The sequence below is a fragment of the Triticum dicoccoides genome, chromosome 6A (genome assembly GCF_002162155.2).
Source record: "Triticum dicoccoides isolate Atlit2015 ecotype Zavitan chromosome 6A, WEW_v2.0, whole genome shotgun sequence".
Taxonomy (NCBI): Eukaryota; Viridiplantae; Streptophyta; class Magnoliopsida; order Poales; family Poaceae; genus Triticum; species Triticum dicoccoides.
In genome coordinates this window covers 394,355,339-394,382,299 of record NC_041390.1, presented here as the reverse complement: position 1 = coordinate 394,382,299, position 26,961 = coordinate 394,355,339, and positions in this window count along the sequence as shown.

Below are 26,961 nucleotides of genomic sequence, written 5' to 3'. Positions count from 1 at the left end.
CACGTACACGTACGTGCGTGCGATTGCTGCTACCTGTCCTGTTGCAGCTACGCTCCCGCTACTAACTACAGCCTCTAGCTGTTGCCACTGCTTCCGCTAACAGCTGCAGTCGTCGCCGCTGCTGCCTCCGCTAGCAGCCGCCGCCGCCGCCGCCGCTTGCCTACCAGAAACTGCTGCTACCGATGCTGCATCCTCCTATGGCTGCTGCTCTCGCACTGATGCCGCGCTCCGATAGAATCTTGAACGCCAGGCGCACGCCTGCGACCACGCGCCCACGCGCCATTCGCCCCTACTCCGCTCCGCCCTGACCTCGGCACAACCATCGCTGCCGCCCGCGACTACCGCCACCGCCTGCTGCCACCACCGTGGCCTTCGGCGCTCCCCCCGCGCCCCCGAAGCTCCACTCCCGCGCCTGCTCGTTGCTTTGGCCGGCCCTGCGTGAGCTGGGCATTGGCCATCGGCGCTCTCTGTGAGTGTCCACGCGTGCGTGTCCGAGCCACGGCATGAAGGGGCCGGCCATGTTCATTTCGGATTAGCCCTGTTGTTTTAATCGTAGAGTAGTAGATGCCCTATGACTAGTGGCCCTCCTGTTTAGTTGTTTTTTTACAAGTTTAGTTAATTTCAATTAGCACTTGTGTCTATTACATGTGGGACTGTTGACCATGTTGACTAGTCAAAGCAGTATGGTCAACTGCTGCTGACTGGACTCATGGACCCCACTGTCACACTAATGAATAGCCCACTCCTATTTATAAAAAATAAAAGGGGGCATTTTAAATCAAATGCAGAATTCAATAAAACTTTGGAAATGCATATAAATAAACCGTTGTTAATATGAAAATACTTTGTACATGAAAGTTGCTCAGAAAAATATGACGATCCCGAATACGTAGTCCGTTCATTTGCCACATGCCCCTAGCATGCTGAACATGAAACCGTCCCCTCTCTTTCGTCTGTCTGGAAAACGCCAGACGCCGGGAAAACCCCTCCGGATTTCTTCCCTCTCCATCCGCAACATGTAGTACCGGGATAGAATGCCCCTAGCTCTGCATACATGCTTAGTGATGCATTTGTTTGCTATGTATTTACTGTTTCTCCCCCCTCTTCTCTCCGGTAGACCCCGAGACCGATGCTGCCCTGTGATCGATTACTTCGTCGACGACCCTTCTTTTGCAGCAGAGCTTCCAGGAAAGCAAACCCCCTTGAGCATTCCGATATCGCCCATTTCTTTCCCTCTCATGCTTGCATTAGAACTGCTACTGTTTTGTATGATCCTATTCTGATGCATAGCCTGTTTTTGTTACCTGCTCTCATACCTTACTAGTTTATCTTAAACTGCTTAGTATAGGTTGGTTAGAGATCCATCAGTGACCCCAACCTTGTCCCAGTTGCCCCGCTTTATGTTCGATGACTCAATCAACATGATCGACGTCTAGGACCCGACACCACACATCACCCCCCTTAGTTGTACGACTCTGCAGAGTTATTATCAAGTGCCAAGGGTGATAATTCGTCAGCACTTCTGATGTTAACCCTATAGTGTAGCTATTCGGTCATGATAATCGAGGGTGATTCCTCCTTCACCACTCCTGATAACGACTCTGTCGTGCAACCCCTCAAGTGTGGACCAACGAGGGTGATTCCTCTAAGTCCACCTTGATGGTTACATTGAGTGGGAATCCATCGAGGGTGATTCCTCAGGTTTCCCCCTTATTGTTTTAGACACACGGTTACTTTGACTTACCACAGGACCATGTTGACACCAGGTCGGCCCCGAGGGGTACCCGCGAGTGATGTGAAGTAGGGTTGATCTGGAGGATACCCGAAAGTTTTCCACATGGCGCGGGCGGGCATTCTTAGCCCTTGCCGCAAGCCGTGAGACGGGGCAACGGGACCACATATCGTGGATGATTGATCGTTACCGCACTACCAAGACACTAACGGTTTGGATATTTGATACGAGTAGGCCTTTGGCCTTTCCCGCACTAACCACCACGCATGAATAAGTATGGGCACTCTACATTGTATGTATCAGCCGAAAGCTCAACGGATGCCAGTGATGGAGCGGCGCGCGCCGGGTTAGACTGGAACACCTCGCTTGTATAAGGGGGCTAGGTCTGCTCACCGGCCGCGTACGCAACGTGCAGATTGCAAAGGGTGATGGCCCATGACCCCTTCGCATTTAGGATGTAGACTGGCATGCTGGCCTCTCTGTTGAGCCTAGGTAGGACTAAAGTGTGTTGATCGGCCGAGGCCGGTCATGACCTGATGGCGTGTCCGGCCGGAGTTGATCGAGCATGTTGGGTAAGTTGGTGCACCCCCGCGGGGAAGTTTTCTATCTATTCGAATAGCCGTCTCCACGGTAACGGAAGCTCGGAGTTGTATCCCGATCGATACAACTAGAACTTGATGCTGAGGCATGTAATGGAAATGATGGCTCCAGGATTGTTTTCTCGCAGGGAGTCGAGGAAGTGATCTCTGGGCATGGTAGAACATACTTACTATTATTATCATATGCCACTCTTATCTCTTCTGATGCTGCAAGATTCTAGGAGCTGCTTGAAGATGCTAGTCTACGATAGGCTAGGGCTTTCCCCTTCTCTTCTGGCATTCTGCAGTTCAGTCCATAGATTCTACCCATTTCGTTGATACCGATGCATATGTAGTGCAGATCCTTGCTTGCCAGTACTTTGGATGAGTACTCACGGTTGCTTTGCTCCCCTTTTTCCACCTCTTTGTAGGATTGATAAGAGGTGTCTAGAGGGGGGTGCTTAGACCCTCAACAAGAAAATGTAGCATTTTTTAATTTCTTTAGGTTAAGGTGGAGTTTTAGCGCAAGTTTAAACATTCACAATACATTTCAAGCAAGCATGGCAAGAGTATATGAGCAGCGGAAAGTAAAGCATGCAAGTTGCAAGAATGTAAAGGGGTGTGATTGGAGTGTGCAAACACAATTGGAGACACGGAGATTTTGGCGTGGTTCCGATAGGTGGTGCTATCGTACATCCACGTTGATGGAGACTTCAACCCACGAAGGGTAACGGTTGCGCGAATCCATGGAGGGCTCCACCCAGGGTCCACGAAGAAGCAACCTTGTCTATCCCATCATGGTCGTCGCCCACGAAGGACTTGCCTCACTAGGGTAGATCTTCACGAAGTAGGCAATCTCCTTGCCCTTAAAAACTCCTTGGTTCAACTCCACAATCTTGTCGGAGGCTCGAAGTGACACCTAACCAATCTAGGAGACACCACTCTCCAAAAGGTAATAGATGGTGTGTTGATGATGAACTCCTTGCTATTGTGCTTCAAATGATAGTCTCCCCAACACTCAACTCTCTCTCTCAACCATTTGGATTTGGCGGAAAGATGATTTGAGTGGAAAGCAACTTAGGGAAGGCTAGAGATCAAGATTCTTATGGTTGGATTAGAATATTTTGATCTCAACACATGAGTAGGTGGCTCTCTCTTAGAAAATGAATGCTGGAAGTGTAGGCACGTTCTGATGGCTCTCTCCATGAATGAAGAGTGGGTGGAGGGGTATAAATAGCCTCCACACAAAATCTAACCACTACAGACAATTTATCAAACTCGGTGGGACCAAATCATAAAACTCGGTCAGACCGATTTAGTTCAAAATGTGAACGTTAAGATTTTTGGTGGGACCGATATGATCAACTCGGTGGGACTGATGTGCTAGGGTTAGGGTAAAACCTCATCTCGGTTTGATCGATTACACAAACTCGATGGGACCAATTTTGGTAATAAGCTAACCAGAGAGTTGGTCAAGCAAACTCGGTGAGGCCGATTATATATCTCGGTGAGACCGAAATTATTGCAACATGAACCAGAGAGTTTGCAAGCCCATCTCGGTGAGACCGGGATCCCATTGGTGAGACCGAATTGATTAGGGTTTTTGGCAATGGCTATGTCAAATAAACTCGGTGGCGCCGGATAGATCAAATCGGTGGAGCCGAGTTTGACTTTTGGTTTGGGACATATGTGGATATGAGAAAGTGGTTGAGGGCTTTGGAGCATATCACTAAGCACTTTGAGCAATCAAGCCATTAAGCAACACCTCATCCCCTTTTAATAGTATTGGTTTTTCCTATGGACTCAATGTGATCTTGGATCACTAAAATAAAAATGTAGAGTCTTGAGCTTTAGAGCTTTTGCCAATCCTTTGTCCTTAGCATCTTGCAGGGTTTCCACATCGTCTTGTCCACGCCCTCCACTGTTGAACTCATCTGAAATATACTAGATAAATGTATTAGTCCAACAAGAGATATGTTGACATTAATTACCAAAATCACCCAGGGAGCACTTGTGCTTTCAATCTCCCCCTTTTTGGTAATTGATGACAATATACATCAAAGCTTTAGATAAAGATATAAAGAATAGCAAGTAAAGCTTTGGAAAGACATGTAACATGCACAGGCTCCCCCTACATGTATGCATCCATGTAAATATGGAATATGAGAGCATATGAATGCATGAGCATGACAGAGCAGACAATGAGTTACATGTATCTTGGCTATATGCATCAGAGCAAATGGTGTAGATACTGGAAATATACCTTCATGTTCATGAGTCCTTCTTGCAAACAATATGTACATTAGCAAGAGATCATCATGCACATGAGTGTGATGCATGTACTTACCTTGTGGTCTTGAGCTGGCTTTGGAAGAGATGAACCTGAGTTAACAAGGTTAGATAACACAGAAACATCTACTAAATAGAGCAAGCAATAAACCGCAAGAGTACCAAGATTGGGATGACATGTAGAGAGTGAGTACTAGGTACTCCTATTAGATATAGACATGTCCCCAAAGTTAAAGATGTGCAATGAATTCAAAGATTTCCTTCCCTTAGAAGTCTTTCTCCCCCTGAATCTTATATTGGATAATGGGGGAATGTAGGGAAAAGAAAATCAAAGCAAAACAAATCAGAGCATAAAAAAACATAACACAAACTAACATGGCTTTCCCCTCTTAAAGACATGTGACTTCTCTCCTCTTGAATACCAAGCATCCGGGGCTTTTTGATGTGACTGAGCACTCTCCTCCTTTGAAGTGTTCTCCCCCTTTTAAAGTGATTATGCTTTTATGTGATCTCTCTCCCCCCTTTGACATCAATTTCCAAGAAGGGTCTTCTAGAGTTTGAGTCGAATGGGTTTGGTCCTTGAGTCACATAGCAAAGCATCATATAGAATATGATGCAGGTAGAGGACAAGAATCATTGAGTGGAGCTGGAACAAATATACAGGATGCAAATGACAAAGTGTCTTCTCAGCATTGAAATCGGTAGCACCGAGTTGTTTTATTCGGTAGCACCGAGATGGTTCGGTTAGACTGAAAGAAACAAATCGGTGTGTCCGAGTTCAACATAGAGAGAACATTTGTCATCTCAGCTCACTAGGCAGATAAGATCTCACAAGGATTTGCAATGAATTGGATGCAGGGAATGCAGAAACAAATAGAGAAATTAAAGATATCTAGATGAAGTTTTTTTGAATAAAGAAGGGGAACAAATATGCAAGAGATAAATGCAAGAACTTAGAGAAACACTAGAGAACTTCATCTAGAATTGGTCAGTGACAAAGTCACCTATGTTGGAGTATATTGACTGAGGGGTCAAGTGAGAACACTTGATCGTAGGTCATACTCATCGTTTAAGCTCAAAATGGGGTTACCATTTTTTGTTTAATCATCTTGATGTATTCACATCTTGTTGAGATGCTTTGACCCATGACTTGGGGTAAAGCTTCTCTAAGATGGGATGACATACCTTGGGTGGTGGTGTTGATCTTGATCACATAGTTGAACTTGTGTGGGATGCTCAAGGTTGATGTAGCTCATCAATGATTGGCAGCACCACTTGTAGTTTGAGTTCATCTACCTGCATGGGTTAGTCTTGCAAGGAAAAGCACTTGTGTATCCAAAATGACAACCATGAATTTGATACCAAATGAAATTTGATATATAGGATTTGTCAAAGGATATGTTTAAAGATTTCATGCTTCCTTGACTTCAACCACCATGTTGTAGAGACTCGATGATGTAGAGATTGCTCAAGATGTGAGTGATTTGCAATCTCATAGATTTAGATTCATCCAAGTACCTACAAGGGTTAGATAAAATGCAAGGGTGCAAGTATGTATCCAAGACATATGATCATCGACATAAGAGAAGTATCAAGGATTATTCAAAGGCTCATGCCTTGCATGTATCCAAATGGAGTTTCTACTCCAAGTTTGAAGCATCAATGATGTTCAATTCACCTCTCAAACAGCAAAATACTTTCTCATCAAGCGGTTTGGTGAATATATCCGCCAATTGCTTATCGGTACGAACATGCTTAAGATCAATGTTCCCTTTGGCAACATGATCTCGAATGAAATGATGAAGAACTTCAATATGCTCAGTTCAAGAATGTTGCACGGGATTGTGAGCAATCTTAATAGCACTTTCATTGTCACAAATCAATGGAACATGTTTCACATATATCCCATAATTTTTAAGAGTTTGGGTCATCCAAAGTAATTGAGCACAACATGAACCGGCGGCAATGTATTCAGCTTCGGCGGTAGATAAGGATACCGAGTTTTGTTTCTTGGAGGACCAAGACACAAGGGATCTACTAAGAAATTGACAAGTACCCGAAGTAGACTTTCTATGAACCTTGTCACCGATATAGTCCGAGTCAGAATAGCCAACAAGATCTAAAGAGGACCTCTTAGGATACCTGATGTCTACTACACAACCTTCTTCTTGTAGACGTTGTTGGGCCTCCAAGTGCAGAGGTTTGTAGGACAGTAGCAAATTTCCCTCAAGTGGATGACCTAAGGTTTATCAATCCGTGGGAGGCGTAGGATGAAGATGGTCTCTCTCAAACAATCCTGCAACCAAATAACAAAGAGTCTCTTGTGTCCCCAACACACCCAATACAATGGTAAATTGTATAGGTGCACTAGTTCGGCGAAGAGATGGTGATACAAGTGCAATATGGATAGTAGATATAGGTTTTTGTAATATGAAAATATAAAAACAGCAAGGTAAATAATGATAAAAGTGAGCACAAACGGTATTGCAATGCGTTGAAACAAGGCCTAGGTTTCATACTTTCACTAGTGCAAGTCCTCTCAACAATAATAACATAATTGGATCATATAACTATCCCTCAACATGCAACAAAGAGTCACTCCGAAGTCACCAATAGCGGAGAACAAACGAAGAGATTATGGTAGGGTACGAAACCACCTCAAAGTTATCCTTTCTGAGAGTGCCCAAAAGTTTTTACCGGAGAGTCAAGACGAAAACGTGTGCCAACCCCTATGCATAAGTTCACGAGGTCACGGAACTCGCAAGTTGATCACCAAAACATACATCAAGTAGATCACGTGATATCCCATTGTCACAACAGATAAGCAAATGCAAGACATACATCAAGTGTTCTCAAATCCTTAAAGACTCAATCCGATAAGATAACTTCAAAGGAAAAACTCAATCGATTACAAGAGAGGAGAGGGGGAGAAACATCATAAGATCCAACTATAATAGCAAAGCTCGCGATACATCAAGATCGTGCCAACTCAAGAACACGAGAGAGAGTGATCAAACACATAGCTACTGGTACATACCCTCAGCCCTGAGGGAGAACTACTCCATCCTCGTCATGGAGAGCACCGGGATGATGAAGATGGCCACCGGAGAGGGATTTCCCCCTCCGACAGGGTGCCGGAACGGGTCTAGATTGGTTTTCGGTGGCTACGGAGGCTTCTGGCAGCGGAACTCCCGATCTATTATGCTCCCCGATGTTTTTAGGGTATATATATATATATATGTATATATATATATAGGCGAAAGAAGTCGGTCAGGGGAGCCACGAGGGGCGAGGGTGGGGGCGCGCCCAGGGGGGTAGGGCGCGCCTCCCTGCCCTGTGGCTTCCTCGAAGCTTCCCTGACATCTACTCCAAGTCTCCTGGATTGCTTCTGTTCCAAAAATAAGTTCCGTGAAGTTTCAGGTCAATTGGACTCCGTTTGATTTTCCTTTTCTGCGATACTCTAAAACAAGGAAAAAACAGAAACTGGCACTGGCACTGGGCTCTAGGTTAATAGGTTAGTCCCAAAAATCATATAAAATAGCATATAAATGCATATAAAACATCCAAGGTTGATAATATAATAGCATGGAACAATCAAAAATTATAGATACGTTGGAGACGTATCAAGCATCCCCAAGCTTAATTCCTGCTCGTCCTCGAGTAGGTAAATGATAAAAACAGAATTTTTGATGTGGAATGCTACCTAACATATTTATCCATGTAATTCTCTTTATTGTGGCAAGAATATTCAGATCTGAGATTCAAGACAAAAGTTTAATATTGACATAAAAATAATAATACTTCAAGCATACTAACAAAGTAATCATGTCTTCTCAAAATAACATGGCCAAAGAAAGCTATCCCTACAAAATCATATAGTCTGGCTATGCTCTATCTTCACCACACAAAATATTTAAATCATGCACAACCCCGATGACAAGCCAAGCAATTGCTTCATACTTTTGATGTTCTCAAACTTTTTCAATCTTCACGCAATACATGAGCATGAGCCATGGACATAGCACTATAGGTGGAAATAGAATGGTGGTTGTGGAAAAGACAAAAAGGAGAAGATAGTCTCACATCAACTAGGCGTATCAACGGGCTATGGAGATGCCCATCAATAGATATCAATGTGAGTGAGTAGGGATTGCCATGCAACGGATGCACTAGAGCTATAAGTGTATGAAAGCTCAACAAAAGAAACTAGTGGGTGTGCATCCAACTCGCTTGCTCACGAAGACCTAGGGAATTTTGAGGAAGCCCATCATTGGAATATACAAGCCAAGTTCTATAATGAAAGATTCCCACTAGTATATGAAAGTGACAACATAAGAGACTCTCTATCATGAAGATCATGGTGCTGCTTTGGAGCACAAGTGTGGTAAAAGGATAGTAGCATTGCCCCTTCTCTCTTTTTCTCTCATTTTTTTATTTGGGACCTCTTTTTTTGGCCTCTTTTATCTTCTTTTCTCATCCCGACTTGTGGGGGAATCATAGTCTCCATCATCCTTTCCTCACGGGGACAATGCTCTAATAATGAAGATCATCACACTTTTATTTACTTACAACTCAAGAATTACAACTCAATACTTAGAACGAGATATGACTCTATATGAATGCCTCCGGCGGTGTACTGGGATGTGCAATGACTCACGAGTGGCATGTATGAAAGTATTATGAATGGTGGCTTTGCCACAAATACAATGTCAACTACATGATCATGCATAGCAATATGACAATGATGAAGCGTGTGATAATAACGGAACGGTGGAAAGTTGCATGGCAATATATCTCGGAATGGCTATGGAAATGCCATAATAGGTAGGTATGGTGGCTGTTTTGAGGAAGGTAAATGGTGGGTTTATGGTACCGGCGAAAGTTGCGCGGTACTAGAGAGGCTAGCAATGGTGGAATGGTGAGAGTGCGTATAATCCAAGGACTCAAGATTAGTCATAAAGAACTCACATACCTATTGCAAAAATCTATTAGTTATCAAAACAAAGTACTACGCGCATGCTCCTAGGGGGATAGATTGGTAGGAAAAGACCATCGCTCATTCCCGAGCGCCACTCATAAGGAAGATAATCAATAAATAAGTCATGCTCTGACTTCACCACATAACGGTTCACCATACGTGCATGCTACGGGAATCACAAACTTCAACACAAGTATCTCTCAAATCCACAACTACTCAACTAGCATGACTCTAATATCACCATCTTCATATCTCAAAACAATCATCAAGTATCAAACTTCTCATAGTATTCAATGCACCTTATATGAAAGTTTTTATTATATCCCTCTTGGATGCCCATCATATTAGGACTAGTTTCATAACCCAAGCAAACTACCATGCTGTTCTAAAGACTCTCAAAATAATATAAGTGAAGCATGAGAGTTCATCTATTTCTACAAAATAAAACCACCACCGTGCTCTAAAAAGATATAAGTGAAGCACTAGAGCAAATGACAAACTACTCCGAAAGATATAAGTGAAGATCAATGAGTAGTCGAATAATTATGCAACTATGTGAAGACTCCCTAACATTTAAGGATTTCAGATCTTGGTATTTTATTCAAACATCAAGCAAAGCAAAATAAAATAAAATGACGCTCCAAGCAAAACACATATCATGTGGTGAATAAAAATACAGCTCCAAGTAAAGTTAGCGATGAACGAAGACGAAAGAGGGGATGCCTTCCGGGCATCCCCAAGCTTAGGCTCTTGGTTGTCCTTGAATATTACCTTGGGGTGCCTTGGTCATCCCCAAGCTTAGGCTCTTGCCACTCCTTATTCCATAGTCCATCGAATCTTTACCCAAAACTTGAAAACTTCACAACACAAAACTTAACAGAAAACTCGTAAGCTCCATTAGTATAAGAAAATGAATCACCACTTAGGTATTGTTGTGAACTAATTCTAAATTCATATTGGTGTAATATATACTGTATTCCAACTTTTCTATGGTTCATACCCTCCGATACTACTCATAGATTCATCAAAATAAGCAAACAACACATAGAGAACAAAATCTGTCAAAAATAGAATAGTCTGTAGTAATCTGTAGGTTTCGAATACTTCTGTAACTCCAAAATTCTTGAGAAATTAGGAAGTCCTAGGCAATTTGTTCATTAATCTACTTCAAGTGGAATTGGTATTTTATCGCTCTCTGGTAAAAAACGAAAATTATTCTCGTGAGCGCATACTTTCTGTTTTTTACAGCAAGATCAAATAACAATCACCCAAGAAGATCCTAAAGGCTTTACTTGGCACAAACACTAATTAAAACATAAAAACACAATCATAACCGAGGATATATGATTTATTTATTACTAAATAGGAACAAAAAGCAAGGAATAAAAATAAAGTTGGGTTGCCTCCCAACAAGCGCTATCGTTTAACGCCCCTAGTTAGGCATGATGATTTCAATGATGCTCACATAAAAGATAAGAATTAAAACATAAAGGAGCATCATGAAGAATATGACTAGCACATTTAATTCTAACCCACTTCATATGCATGGGGATTTTGTGAGCAAACAACTTGTGGGAACAAGAATCAACTAGCATAGGAAGGCAAAACAAGCATAACTTTAAAACTTTAAGCACATAGAGAGGAAACTTGATATTATTGCAATTCCTACAAGCATATATTCCTCCCTCATAATAATTTTCAGTATCATCATGAATGAATGCAACAATATAACTATCACATAAAGCATTCTTTTCATGATCTACAAGCATAGAAAATTTACTACTCTCTACATAAGCAAAATTCTTCTCAATCAGAATAGTGGGAGTATCATAAGAGACTCGAATACTATAAATTCTTTCCACATTAAAGGAGTAATGTTCAGAAAAAGGGTAATCGTAATCATGACAAGTTTTATAAATATAATCATCGCTACTTTTTATAGCATATGTATCATCACAATAATCATCACTGGTAGCAACTTTGTTCTCATCATAATCGATTGAAACCTCTTCCAGGATAGTGGAATCATTACTAAATAAAGTCATGACCTCTCCAAATCCACTTTCATAATTATCACAATAAGATTCAACATCCTCCAAAATAGTGGGATTACTACTTCCTAAAGTTGACACTCTTCTAAAGCCACTTTCATCAATATAATCATCATAAGTAGGAGGCATACTATCATCATAACAAATTTGCATATCAAACTTGGGAGGCTAAAAATATCATCTTCATTAAATGTAGCATCCCCAAGCTTGGGACAAACATTAATTGCAGCAAATATATTCTCAAAAATGTCATTCTCATCAAACATAGCATCCCCAAGCTTGGGCCTTTTCATATCATAAGCATAATCACTCTCATCATTAATAGTATGGATAGCACAAATAGTATAGCAATTATCATCATCACAGTGAGTAATAGGAGAAACATTATTTGGGAGAGATACCTTTCTACCTTTGCTTCTCCGTCTTTTCTTTTTCTTCTTCACATCATGTGTGGGTTCAACCCTCTTTTTGGAGCTCCTTATTAATGAGATTGCTTGAATAGAAGGCTCCTCCTCGTTACCTGATTCATCATAAGAAATAATAGGAGGATATTGGGAAGTCTCTTCCCTTTCATTAGGATTATCTTCATCTTCTATTTGTTTTCTTTTCTTTATGTAATTTGCAATATAAGGATTTTCAATACAATTCACCGCACAATACATATAAATTTCCTCTAGATCAAAATCAAGAAGTTTATCACGGGCAAATACTGGAATATAGTTAGTTATACGTTTCATTTATTCATAACCCATAAGCAAACTAAGTTCATTATGATGTGCAAGGGAAATCAAGTCATCACAATTTTTGGAAACGATTAGATCATAAAACAATTTGCATCGGATGATTAAATAACCATGTTCATTGCAAAGTTCACAAGTACGGCTAAGAAAATTTAAATTTTCAGCACAAACATCTAGCCTTTCTTGCAACCATTTAGTTTCTAAGTACTTATGCCTCTTAAAAAATCTATCTTCCCTAATTGGTGTGTACTTGCAAACTCTATGCACTCCACAAAAACGACATGCTTATAAGAGACATTCTCATCATGACTAGTGCAATTATCATTAGTACTATGGATATTCAAAGAGTTCATACTAATAACATTGCAACCATGCTCATCATCGAAAGGTTTAGTGCCAAACATTTTATAGACTTCTTCTTCTAGCACTTGAGCACAATTTTCCTTTCCATCATTCTCACGAAATATATTAAAAAGATGAAGCGTATGAGGAAAACTCAATTCCATTTTTTTGTAGTTTTATTTTATAAACTAAACTAGTGATAAAACAAAAACCTAAAAGGTTCGATTGCAAGATCTAAAGATATACCTTCAAGCACTTACCTCCCCAGCAACGGCGCTAGAAAAGAGTTTGATGTCTACTACACAACCTTCTTCTTGTAGACGTTGTTGGGCCTCCAAGTACAGATGTTTGTAGGACAGTAGCAAATTTCCCTCAAGTGGATGACCTAAGGTTTATCAATCCGTGGGAGGCGTAGGATGAAGATGGTGTCTCTCAAACAACCCTGCAACCAAATAACAAAGAGTCTCTTGTGTCCCCAACACACCCAATACAATGGTAAATTGTATAGGTGCACTAGTTCGGCGAAGAGATGGTGATACAAGTGCAATATGGATAGTAGATATAGGTTTTTGTAATATGAAAATATAAAAACAGCAAGGTAAATAATGATAAAAGTGAGCACAAACAGTATTGCAATGCATTGAAACAAGGCCTAGGGTTCATACTTTCACTAGTGCAAGTCCTCTCAACAATAATAACATAATTGGATCATATAACTATCCCTCAACATGCAACAAAGAGTCACTCCAAAGTCACTAATAGCGGAGAACAAACGAAGAGATTATGGTAGGGTACGAAACCACCTCAAAGTTATGCTTTCTGATCGATCTATTCAAGAGTCCATAGTAAAATAACACGAAGCTATTCTTTCCGTTCAATCTATCATAGAGTTCGTACTAGAATAACACCTTAAGACACAAATCAACCAAAACCCTAATGTCACCTAGACACTCCAATGTCACCTCAAGTATCTGTGGGTATGATTATACGATATGCATCACACAATCTCAGATTCATCTATTCAACCAACACAAAGAACTTCAAAGAGTGCCCCAAAGTTTCTACCGGAGAGTCAAGACGAAAATGTGTGCCAACCCCTATGCATAAGTTCATGACGTCACGGAACTCGCAAGTTGATCAACAAAACATACATCAAGTGGATCACATGATATCCCATTGTCACCACAGATAAGCACATGCAAGACATACATCAAGTGTTCTCAAATCCTTAAAGACTCAATCTGATTAGATAACTTCAAAGGGAAAACTCAATCCATTACAAGAGAGGAGAGGGGGAGAAACATCATAAGATCCAACTATAATAGCAAAGCTCGAGATACATCAAGATCGTGCCAACTCAAGAACACGAGAGAGAGAGAGAGAGAGATCAAACACATAGCTACTGGTACATACCCTCGGCCCCGAGGGAGAACTACTCCCTCCTCGTCATGGAGAGCACCGGGCTGATGAAGATGGCCACCGGAGAGGGATTTCCCCCTCCAACAGGGTGCCGGAATGGGTCTAGATTGGTTTTCGGTGGCTACGGAGGCTTCTGGCGGCGGAAGTCCCGATCTATTATACTCCCCGATGTTTTTAGGGTACATTAGCTTTCCAAACTTTTCCCTGCCTCGTGGCTTCCTCGAAGCTTCCCTGACGTCTACTCCAAGTTCCTAGATTGCTTCTATTCCAAAAATAAGTTCCGCGAAGTTTTAGGTCAATTGGACTCCGTTTGATTTTCCTTTTCTGCGATACTATAAAACAAGGAAAAAACAGAAACTGGCACTAGGCTCTAGGTTAATAGGTTAGTCTCAAAAATCATATAAAATAGCATATAAAACATCCAAGGTTGATAATATAATAGCATGAAACAATCAAAAATTATAGATATGTTGGAGATGTATTAATATCAAATGCCAAAATTTGGTGTATGGATTAAGTCTCTCACTATCAATTTCACAGCCTTAAGATGACATTCTTTGGGGGCCGCTTGATATCGTCCACACATGCACACACTTAGCATGATATCGGGACGGGAGGCACATAGATATATCAATGAACCAATCATAGAGCGATAAACCTTTTGGTCAACCGATTTGCCATCCTTAGTCAAGTCAAGATGTCCACTAGTAGGCATGGGAGTTTTCATACCTTTGCTTTCTTGCATGTTGAACTTCTTGAATAAGTCCTTGGTGTACTTTGTTTGAGAAACAAAGGTGCCTTTCTTAGTTTGCTTGATTTGGAGACCAAGAAAGAACTTGAGTTCACTCATCATAGACATCTTAAACTTCTCCGACATTAGCTTTCCAAACTTTTCCCTAAAATGAGGGTTAGTTGAACCAAATATGACATCATCGGCATAGATTTGGCACACAAATAATTCACCATTAACCTTTTTAGGAAAAAGAGTAGAATCAATCTTTCCAATCTCAAAGACTTTTTCAATAAGGAACTTGATCAAGAATTTATACCACGCTCTAGGAGCTTGTTTAAGACCATAAAGAGCTTTGTGAAGTTTGTAAACATGATCGGGTTTCTTAGGATTAACAAAGCCAGGAGGTTGTTTAACATAAACTTCCTCCTGAATTTCACCATTTAGAAAAGCACTTTTAATGTCCATTTGGTACAAAGTGATAGCATGGTGATTAGAATAGGCAAGTAAGATGCGGATGGACTCAACTCTAGCAACGGGGGCATATGTCTCACCATAGTCCATACCTTCGACTTGATTGTAGCCTTGGGTGATGAGACACGCTTTGTTGCCAACGACTTGTCCATCTTCGTTTTTCTTGTTGCGAAACACCCATTTGGTACCGATGATGTTGTGGTTGTTGTTGGGCTTCTCGACCAATGTCCCGTGACGCCCCAGACCGGCGCTCCAGATGTCTTCCATGGGTTTCGAGTTTCGTCGTGTGATTTGTTTGCTTGTTCTCTTTGCATCATGTCATCATGCCATCATGTTCATTAATTTTTGCAACTCAAATAAATAAATTGTATGGATCTTCGATCCATTTAAATCGAGGGAAATTCACATGGTGAAATTCTCTTAATAACATATAAAAGTCTCCTATTATTAATAGGGACCTATTATCGAATATTCCATTTTTTGGAATCACCCATAACACATTTGCACCGTTCTTCAAATTTCCTTTTATCCTACTCAACTTCTTTTCTTCCTTTGGAGCCTTTTAGTAAAATTGAGTTGCAATTTCACTTTATCCTTAAATGTCCAACTTCTGCCCATAAATAATGCTATTCATGTAGGGTTACCTGTTAAAATCTCATCTCTGTTGGTATCCATTTAAATAGCTTCCAAATTCAAACAATTTGAGTTTTATTCAAACTCATTTGAATTTGTATCTTCTAAAATCTTTCCACCCTTTTTCATTAAATCCTCTATATTTTTCTATCTCTAGAAAATTATGTCACTTAATGGAATTCCAGCTCTACCCTTCATTTTTTCTTTGCAAGTTTTTTGTTAAGTTTAGAATGAGAAAGAGAGAGAGAGGAGAGCCAGCCCAGCCGGGCCTCCCCAAATCCTCTCGCAGCTAGGCTGGACCATTTCCACCAAGGCCCAGCATGTGCCCTCCTAACCCGAGCCGCCAGGGAGCCTGTTCCCATCTCTCGGTCTCTCCCCTCGATCCCATCTCCTTCCCTCGCGCCGCCAGAAACCCAGTGCTCACCCAATCCCCATCTCCCTGCTCAATCCCCTATCCTTCTCCTTCCCATTCCCGAGCGCCTCCACCTCGCGACCTGCCGCCCTGATGAACCTCGCCGCTGGCGACCACCCAGGCCGGAGCTCCTGCCGCTGCGCCTTGGACAGGAGGTCCCTCATGGATGCCCGTCTCCTTGCAGCGCCCTCCGCTGCTTGGAGCCTCGCCGAGCCGTTCCTATGACGTTCCTCGCTGGAACTGCGGCAAGCCGCCGTCCCGTACGCCCCTTGCCGGCGACTCCCTCGGAGCAGCTCAGCTCCAGCCGTCGAGCTCGCCTCTGCTCCATCCCCTCGCGTCCGCGCCAACTCCCTCGTTGCGTTCTTCTTGGACCGGCCATGGAACCGCCCGCCTGCGGCCACCTGCGCTGAGGTCCAGCCGGTTCTATACGCTGGTGCCTCGTCCCGGACCTCCTTCGATGCACCACCAGGAGCTCTTGAAGCCTCGTGCTGCCCCGTCTTGCGAGCACACCCTCCTGGACCTGCTGCTGCCTCCAACTACCCCGCCGCCGTCATGAGTCCCATGCCGCCGGCCTTCCCTTCGACCTCGCCTCCTCTGCTTTGTTCAAGGAGGATGACCCCAGTGTCAAGTTCCCTGCCTACATCGCGTGAAGCCGTCACACCCCTGCTTCCTCTGCTTCGAGGATGAGCCACGCGCCCGCGTTGACTCGAGTGAGTCCAGCACCCTGACCTGCCGCTGCCTTGGCCTTGCATCCATCTGGCCCTGTTGTGTACTTGGAGCCACTGTACCATGGCCAAGACCGAGACCCCATGAATGTCAAGTTCTTCCATGATGCCAGAGCGACTACAGGCTGAAACACCAAGTCCCACTTCGACAAGTGTACCTCCACTTCGGATTTGCCAAGTACCTCGACGCTCGATGTCTGGAACGGCCACCGAGCAGGGAATAGCGCCAAGTACCCCACTGTCTTTGGAAGACCCGTGAACATCAAGTTCTCTGCCACAAATGGTTACAATGTTGTGGATCTGACAAGTACCCTCTTCGGATCGCCAAGTTCGACTACCGATGACATATACCACAACCGTCGCCTTGGGTGTCGTCAAGTTCCTATATGACATGTGTACCACTACAGTCGCCGTGTACCACTACTTCCACTACCATCGCGAGAACGACTACTTCCACTACGACCCGTGTACCACTGCTTCCTTCGACGAACTCGATCCATCCCGAATGCACCCTTGGGAGGTACAACCGCCGGAACGACGCCCGTGGACCGTATGCATGTGATGTGTTGTATTAAATGCCCATGTTTGCGCCATGTTCGAATCGCCGCTTGCTCGTTCCTCATTTTCCATGCCATCGACATGTGGGAACCCGGAACCCGGAATCCGGGATCACCCCACCATCTCTAGGATGTTCCGCACATCCGCACACTTATCTTTTGCATCGGTATCTCAATCGAGTTACCGGAACCGATATATTTCCGTGGCACCCTTTCGTTCCACTATGGCGACCAGATGCTCTACAGCATCCTTCATGTCAACATTTTTCTTAAAATTGCATCCAACTTGCATATATCATCCGCATCATGATAACAACATTTAAAATGGTTAAAATTGTTGTTTGCATTAAAATTGCTAAATGCATATGAGGTTTTCCGGATTTATTGTTGTTGTTTCCGGCCTCATTTAAATGCCTACATGTGTAATTTATTTATGTTTCACCTCTTGCCATGTTTAATAACATTTAATATTGTTGAGTACATAACCGAGAGAGAACTAAATAAGTCATGTGGTGTTTCGTCAATATGAAACTCGTTGTATATTGAGCTCCACTTAATTTGTAGTATTATTTGTTGCACTTTGCCATGCCATGACTCTTTAAACCGGACATGCATCATACTTGATTGTGCATCATGCCATGTTTATGCTTGGTTGTTTACCATGTTGTTTGCTCCTTTCTGGTGTTGCTTCTTCTTGTTAGTTCCGGTAACGTCGCGTTTGTGTGGATCCGTTTGACTATGTCCGTTTATCTTCTTCATGGACTCGTTCTTCTTCCTTGTGGATTTTCAGGCAAGATAACCATACCCTCGAAATCACTTCTATCTTTGCTTGCTAGTTGTTCGCTCTATCGGTATGTCGTGCTACCTACCACTTATTTATCATGCCTCCCATATTGCCATGTTAAGCCTCTAACCCATCTTCCTAGCAAACCGTTGTTTGGCTATGTTACCGCTTTTGCTCAGCCCCTCTTATAGCGTTGTTAGTTGCAGGTGACGCTGAAGTTTGTTCCATGTTGGAACATGGATATGTTGGGATATCACAATATCTCTTATTTAATTAATGCATCTATATACTTGGTAAAGGGTGGAAGGCTCAGCCTTTTGCCTGGTGTTTTGTTCCACTCTTGTCGCCCTAGTTTTCGTCATATCGGTGTTATATTCCTTGATTTTTTTGTTTCTTACACGGTTGGGGATTTATGGGACCCCCTTGACAGTTCGCTTCGAATAAAACTCCTCCAGCAATGTAACATCCCAAATTTTCAATTTGGAATGTTATACATTAGATCATCATTGCATATCATATTTCTTTTTGTATTTTGGTTGATCCTAGAAATTCTACGCAACTCAATGACCCATGGAGAGAGTTGGGGATTTCGATATTTTCATATTTGAGTTCTCTCAAATTTTGAGAATAGGATCATTTGGTTTTATTTATTTTATCATCAATTACTTCTAATATAGAAATATAAGAGAGGGAATAAAATGACTTTCCCAAAATAAAGAAATATTGAGGATTTAATAAGAAAATAAAATAAGATTTTATTTCTGAGTTTTTCGGTGTTTTATTGAATTAGGAAAAAATGCGTTTTTTCAAAATTGCATTTAGGTCCCAAATAAATATTCACCTTGTGAGGCTTGATTTTAGAAGCCCGTGGAAATTTATTTCAGAATTTTTGGAGTCCGTTTAGTATTTCTTTTTCTTTTTCTTTCGAGCGGTATATATATATATATATATAAAACGCGCCGCGCGCCGACTGGGCCAAGGCCCAGCCGACGGCCCACTCCCCGCCGCCTGCCGTCTCCTTCCAGGAGACGAGCATGCCGCCGCCGCCGAGTCCGGCTCGGGCACGCCGCCCCGCCGCCTTGCCCCCTCCCCAAGGCAGCACCCCCTCCCCTTCTCTTAAATACCAAGCCGCCCTCACCTCACCCCGCCCCGCCGCCCGTATAGCCGCCGCCGCCACCGGAAGCCCCGCCTCGCCCGTCGGAATACCTCGCCGGAGGTATAGCCGCCGCCGTTCGCCGTTCGGTTTTTTAGAAACCGCCTCGGTTTTTTTCCGAAACCCTAGATCGGTTTATTTCTCTGGTTTACTTAATTAGTGAACGTTCGCCGATCCGTTCGTTTTAGCGAACATGTTCACCGGTTAGTTTCTGTTAATGAACGTCCGTTCGATTAACTGTTCGTCAGTTTTCTTTTCTCGGATTAAATCCGCGATTTTCTGATCGCGATTCCTAATTCAATTTTCGTTTTAGTTTAACTTTTCGCTCGTTTATTGGAATCAGGCGATTCAAGCGCCTAGAGTTTCGTCTCGAAACCCTCTATCTGTTTAACTAACTTAAACAAGATTTTGCTACTGTAAAATTTTCCCTAGATCCACATTACTAGAACGAAGTTGTTTTCTTTCGCCGTTTGACTTTCGTTGCTTCGTTCGATTTGATTTCTTTTTGCCAACCGGAGTTCTTAAGTTGAACCTTCTGGTTAGATCTCTTATTTGAGTTTTACCTGTGCATTAGATGAGTACTTATTGTATGCTCATTTGTTTGTTTGCGATAGAATATCCGGAGTGCGCCGCCTGTTACTTCGAATCGCTAGGTTTCCCGGATCATCAGCAAGGCAAGTAACACTTTGATCATACCTTTTCTACTACCCAGTTTTATTGCATTAGATCAATCCTCACACATTGCATGATTATGATCTAATTAAATTGTGGGATGGGAAGTAGATGAGGTAGTACCTATTACCTGTTATTATCAAACCTTTGGGAGTTATTTCTACGTTTGCTTATTATGCCATGCTATGCTAGTAGACGTGGATTGGGTGAGTGATATCCATGACAGATGTGAGATTGTTAATTAATGGTTTATCTAAGGTGGAAACTTAAATACACATCTGGGTGGATTGAGGCACCTGGGTATTCCAGGACTTGCCCTTTTCTTTTGGACCGCCACCCAGGCTCAAAGGGATCATAAGACTATTCATACTAGAAACTTCCGTGTGCAGCCACAAGCTATTATGGGCTCTAGCATAGTTGACTAAGTTGTGCGAACTCTTACAGTGGTAGACTAGCAGATGTAGGGGATGTAGGTGGTACGGTCTACCCGATCGTAAGGTGCTAGCGCTTCTGAAAGACTATGTCTCGGTCATCCGTCTTCTCAAACACCATGTAGTGCGAGAAACCAAACGGAGGCGATCGAGTCTTGTGGGGGAAAAGTGCGCAAACCTCTGCAGAGTGTAATAAACTAATCATGGTTAGCCGTGTCCCCGGTTATGGACATCTTGAGTATCTAGTACTTGGATTTTCATGTGAATCTCAACATGTTACTCTAAATTAATTTTTTTGGGTTATGTTTAATGATGATACTTAATTGGGATTGAGAATGCTATCAACCATTCTCAATGTTTAACAACTACCATGATAGTTAAATAAATTTATTCCTTTGAAGTAGGGAAAAATTGGCTTTACGCAAAAACTGTAACCATAGAGCTTTCCACCAGCCAAATATGCATATAGTATAGCTGTTGCATTCCATTACTCTCTATGTGTTACCTTGCCAGCATATTCCATGTGCTGACCCATTTTCGGGCTGCAACCTTAATGTTGCAGACTTTTCAGACGATGATTAAGGAGTTTTAGGTCGTGGTTCTATACTCAGTGATGCCGTTGGAGTTGATGGACTCACTTATCTTCCAAGCCTTCCGCTGTTATCGTTATTAGATGGCCTTAAGCCATATTTATTGTAATAAGTTCTCTTATGAGACACTCGATGTAATAAGTGTGTGATTGCTACTCTGCTATAAATCCTCCGAGTACTGTGTGGTGTCAGCATTACTGATCCAGGGATGACACCGGAGCACAGAGATCAGACCGTTTGAGGTCTGGTCGCTACAAGCAAGGCCCGACCTTGGTTTTACATTTGCCTAACAACCTATTACCCTTTCCTTGGGTCGGCCAACCCGAGGGTCATCTTTATTTTAACCCCCCGGGCCAGTGCTTCTCTAAGTGTTGGTCCTAACCGAGCTGCCTGCGGGGCCACCTCGGGGAAACTTGAGGGATGGTTTTACTCGTAGCCTGTCTCATCCGGTGTGCCCTGAGAACGAGATATGTGCAAATCCTATCGGGATTGTCAGCACATCAGGCGGCTTTGCTGGTCTTGTTTTACCATTGTTGAAATGTCTTGTAACCGGGATTCCGAGACTGATCGGGTCTTTCCGGGAGAAGGAATATCCTTCGTTGACCGTGAGAGCTTGTGATGGGCTAAGTTGGGACACCCCTACAGGGTATAAACTTTCGAGAGCCTTGCCTGCGGTTATGTGGCATATGGGAATTTGTTAATGTCCAGTTGTAGAGAACTTGACACTTGACTTAATTAAAATGCATCAACCGCGTGTGTTGCCGTGATGGTCTCTTTTCGGCGGAGTCCAGGAAGTGAACACGGTCTTGTGTTATGTATGAACGTAAGTAGTTTCAGGATCACTTATAGATCACTTCTAGCTTCTCGACTGTTGCGTTGCTTCTCTTCTCGCTCTTATTTGCCTATGTTAGCCACCATATTTGCTTAGCGCTTGCTGAAGCTCCACCTCATTACCTCATCCTACCCATAAGCTTAAATAGTCTTGATCTCGCGGATCTGAGATTGCTGAGTCCTCGTGACTCACAGATACTTCCAAACAGTTGCAGGTGTCGATGATACCAGTGCAGGTGGCGCAACCGAGCTCAAGTGGGAGCTCGTTGAGGACCTTTGATCGTTTCTATGTTTCGTTTCCTGATGATTAGTAGTGGAGCCCAGTTGGGACGATCGGGGATCTAGCATTTGGGGTTGTCTTCTTTTATTTTGGTTCCGTAGTCAGACCTTGATTGTACTCTGGATGATGTATGTTTAACTTGTTATTTGTGTGAAGTGGCGATTGTAAGCCAACTCTTTATCCCTCTCTTATTCAGTAGATGGGATTGTGTGAAGATTACCCCTCTTGCGACAAAACCACCATGCGGTTATGCCTCTAAGTCGTGCCTCGACACGTGGGAGATATAGCCGCATCGTGGGTGTTACAAGTTGGTAATCAGAGCCTTCCCCGACTTAGGAGCCCCCTACTTGATCGAATCGCTGACGTTGTTGAGTCTAGAACAAAATGTTTTGAGTCTTAGGATTATATATATCAGAGAGTAGGATTCTTTTTACTCCTCAGTCCCTTCGTCGCTCTGGTGAGATCTCCTGACATAGAAGTTTTGACTTCCCTCTCCTCAAATTTCATGAATTTTTTTAGGATCATGCGGGTATCTTGGAATCGTTCCGATATTCTTGTGACGAGAACATTGTTCTTGGTGCCTCCTGACATTTAGGGGTTGTGGCAGTGTCCCTGGGAGTTGAGCTCCGAGGTGTTGTCGTCACAATTTTATCATTGCAGTTCTGAAATACCTGAGTTTCGCCGACATCGAAAATCTCTTTTATGCAGTTGTTGGTGAGATAGCCTCGACGCCACCCAGTACTGGGGCGGGAGTTCGGGAGTATTGCCATAACTCGTATAACGGATGCTTTTCGAAGGTTGAGGTACACGACTTCCGAAGGTTTCTTGGTTATGTGTTGACGGATGGATACAGCTGGATGTAGGGATTGTTAGTTTGGGTGAGATATTATGCTTCCCCTGTATCCTCAACAGCTGTTTGCATAACCAGAAAGTTTCGGGAGTTTATAGGTGGGAATTCAAGTAGCTCCTAGAATATCTTTCCGAGAAATGCATGATATGGGATTGGGTAAATCTCTATCATATGTTTGTTTCCGGCTTATTTTGCAAGCCAATCCTTTGTTTTGTTTTGTTTTGTGGTATTCGAGTTGCTTCAAGGTCAAGTGTTAATTCCATACCTTTCCTAAGCGGTGTTCTCATATTTCTATGTGGATACTAAGCCTTCTTGATCGTCGAGATTGTTTCGTCAATCCTTTTCAACCGACGTGCTCTTCAAGTGGATCTGATCATTTTCAACATCTGCAAGATCAACTCTAAGTTTTCTCAACGGTATCCTTTCCATCTCCCCAAGTTGTCTTTGTTTTTCCTGCCCTCCCACCCTTTTCTTCAAGGACTCAGATTTCTTAATCAAGTATCCATTTTATTGATGGGAAGTCTCTCCATTCTTTTCCATCAATGTTATTATCCGGTGATTCTCAGGAAGATACTAACGGAGCTTCAAGTTATCATTCTTTGTTCTCTTTTCTTCTCCGTTGGATGCTATTCAAGCTTTTTTGATCATATCCTTTTCTCGTTTCAAATGTTTTCTCATGCCGGTGCACCTCTTAATCGTTCATCTCTCTCTATTCATATCCGAAGTGCCGAAGATATCCCATAGGATTCACGTTTCCATTCTCGATCCATTCAAGTTATTTCGAGGTTGTTATCTCTTTAAAGCCATTTAATTCAACCGGTGCAATCTCTCTTCCAAGCGACCTTTTCAACGGTGTTTCTCTTGAGTGGGCCCTAACCCATAGGTCTTTTCCCAGGATCTTACCTGCCTCTTCTAATTTTCTCGGAGCTATTCTCAAATCTCCTAAAGTTTGACGTAAGAATGAATGTTCATCAGTCAATTGCCTTCTCTAATATCGCTTTCAAATTCTTCTCATCGTTGGCTCAACCTTTCTATTCTTCATTCCGAAGTGCCTCAACAATTCATGGTGTTGTTTCTCGTCGTCATTCACGGATTTTGAAGACCGAAGAAGAGTTCCTCTTAAATCCTTACCCGTTCTTTCATTGATTCGTGATTCTAGCTTGATGCCATCCTCTCATAATTGTTTTCGATTGTGAGAATTCTTGTCACCCATCCGAAGCAATTCAGGAGTCTTTACAGTTCGATTCTCCGGAGGCCATCATTTCAGAAGATTTATTCGTTCTCAACATTCAGCTCTCATTCCCCAATTCTACCGGAGGGTGCATCATTCAAGTAATCTCTAATCAGCTCGTGATCTATTCATTCTCATGTATCTAAATTCTCTCAAGTATCTTCGTTCTTTTTATAATTCTTCCTAGTGTTTCTTTATCTTTTCTTCGTTCATTTTCAATTCTTACAATGGTTCGTTCAAAGAGTTCTCTTGCTTGGTTATCATATCAATTCATTCGTTCTTTCCAATCCTACCGGTGGTTTGTTGAAGACCTTCCCAAGTTTGCGCTATACCTCTCTTTAATCCTTTCTACGAGAATAAGTAGTATGCCAAATCCGTTGCTTGTCATCAATTTAAATTGGTGAATGATAAGCATAATGTAATTTTTATTCTTGTTTCATCGAGTGAATTCAATTCCTTATTCCGAAGGTTCATCAAAATTTTTGATTTCATTTGTTCATCTTTCTTTCCGGAATTCCAAGTTTTTTATTTCTCGGTTATATCATCGCAAGGCTTCACCTTGTGTTCTCAACTTCTCTTTCTTTTTATCATCCTTTTATTACTGGAGTTCTTCATGGAGGCTCTACATGGTGGTTCGTCAAGAATTATTTTCATTCTTCAATTGTTCTTCAAGATTTCTCTCGAAGTTAAGTTCCGCCAAGCTATACTCTTAAATAAACACGGTGCTCAACACATGTATTGTTTTGAGGAGTTCAAGCATTCTTCATCATGCATTCCAAAGTGCACTTCTTCCTACCTTATCTCTTGAGATGGTGTTATGGCATTCTTGTTAATTTCCCTTTGTGTTTCACGATTCTCAAATGTCAAGAAGGACATATTCTAAATCCATCATTTTCTCTTTGTTCAAGAGACCTTTTCAACCAATCAATCTTTTTGTTGGAGTTATATTGGGTTATATTTCACCTAAAGCTTTCCCTAAGGATTGTTGCTATTTATGGTGCTTATAAATGACCCAAGTTCTTCATTTATCCTCTCGGTGAAATAAACTTCTCATCTCCTTGTTGATGTCAATTCAATCTGTTGTTTCAGCTAGTGGCGGAATTTCACCTGAAATTTCGAGATGTTTTCCATAAGCCCACTACAAGCTTATTCATTTCGTTGTTGTTTTTTCCAACAACTGCATTTTAACCTTCTTGGAAGGGTTCTTTCCTAGTTCATTGGTGGCAGAAGCTGACTTTTTCTTCTCCATTATGTGATTCCAATGATATATCTTCTATTCTTCCTTTCGGAAGCATTGCGATGTTGCACTCTTCGACCCATCATCCCATTTTTGTCAAATATCATGTTCTTTCATTGCGTATCCATTCAACCGGAGTGTCGTGTCCTCCATTCAAGTTCTCTCATCTTATCAAGTTTTGCCTCCCTTCTCAGTCGGAGTGCTGTCCAAATTATATCATTCGTATTCCTTCTCTATCTTGTTTTAACCGGAGTATTGTGTCTATTATTCCTCTTCTAACCCGACTCTCATCCAAGTGCTTTCATTTTTCCAAGTTCATATTATTGCCTTCCATTTCCAACCGGAGTGTTGTCGTAATTGATCTTTATCGTTCCTTCTACATCTCGTTTCAACCGGAGTACTTGCATGTACTTCTTGTCCATTGGAACCCTTCTTCTTATGTCTTTCAACCTACAAGGTTCTAGTAAGGTTCCTTGTTCCTCTTTTCTAACGGAGTGTTTTCAACTTTGTTCATCTTCGCTGTATTCCTTTTTTTTTCAGTTTGTTCAACCTCGCAAGGTTCTTTGGTTTCACTCATTTGTCAAAGAAGCAACTTTGTTTTACCTCTTCCTCTTCTGTTTCTCCCTGGTGCCATCCTAGATCTCGGGGCGAGATCTCTTGTAAGTGGAGGAGAGTTGTGACGCCCCAGACCGGCGCTCCAGATGTCTTCCATGGGTTCCGAGTTTCGTTGTGTGATTTGTTTGCTTGTTCTCTTTGCATCATGTCATCATGCCATCATGTTCATTAATTTTTGCAACTCAAATAAATAAATTGTATGGATCTTCGATCCATTCAAATCGAGGGAAATTCACATGGTGAATTTCTCTTTATAACATATAAAAGTCTCCTACTATTAATAGGGAGCTATTATCAAATATTCCATTTTTTGGAATCACCCATAACACATTTGCACCGTTCTTCAAATTTCCTTTTTATCCTACTCAACTTCTTTTCTTCCTTTGGAGCCATTTAGTAAAATTGAGTTGCAATTTTACTTTATCCTTAAATGTCTAGCTTCTACCCATAAATCATGCTATTCATGTAGGGTTACCTGTTAAAATCTCATCTCTTTTGGTCTCTATTTAAATAGATTCCAAATTCAAACAGTTTGAGTTTTATTCAAACTCATTTGAATTTGTATCTTCTAAACTCTTTCCACCCTTTTTCATTAAATCCTCTATATTTTTCTGTCTCCAGAAAATT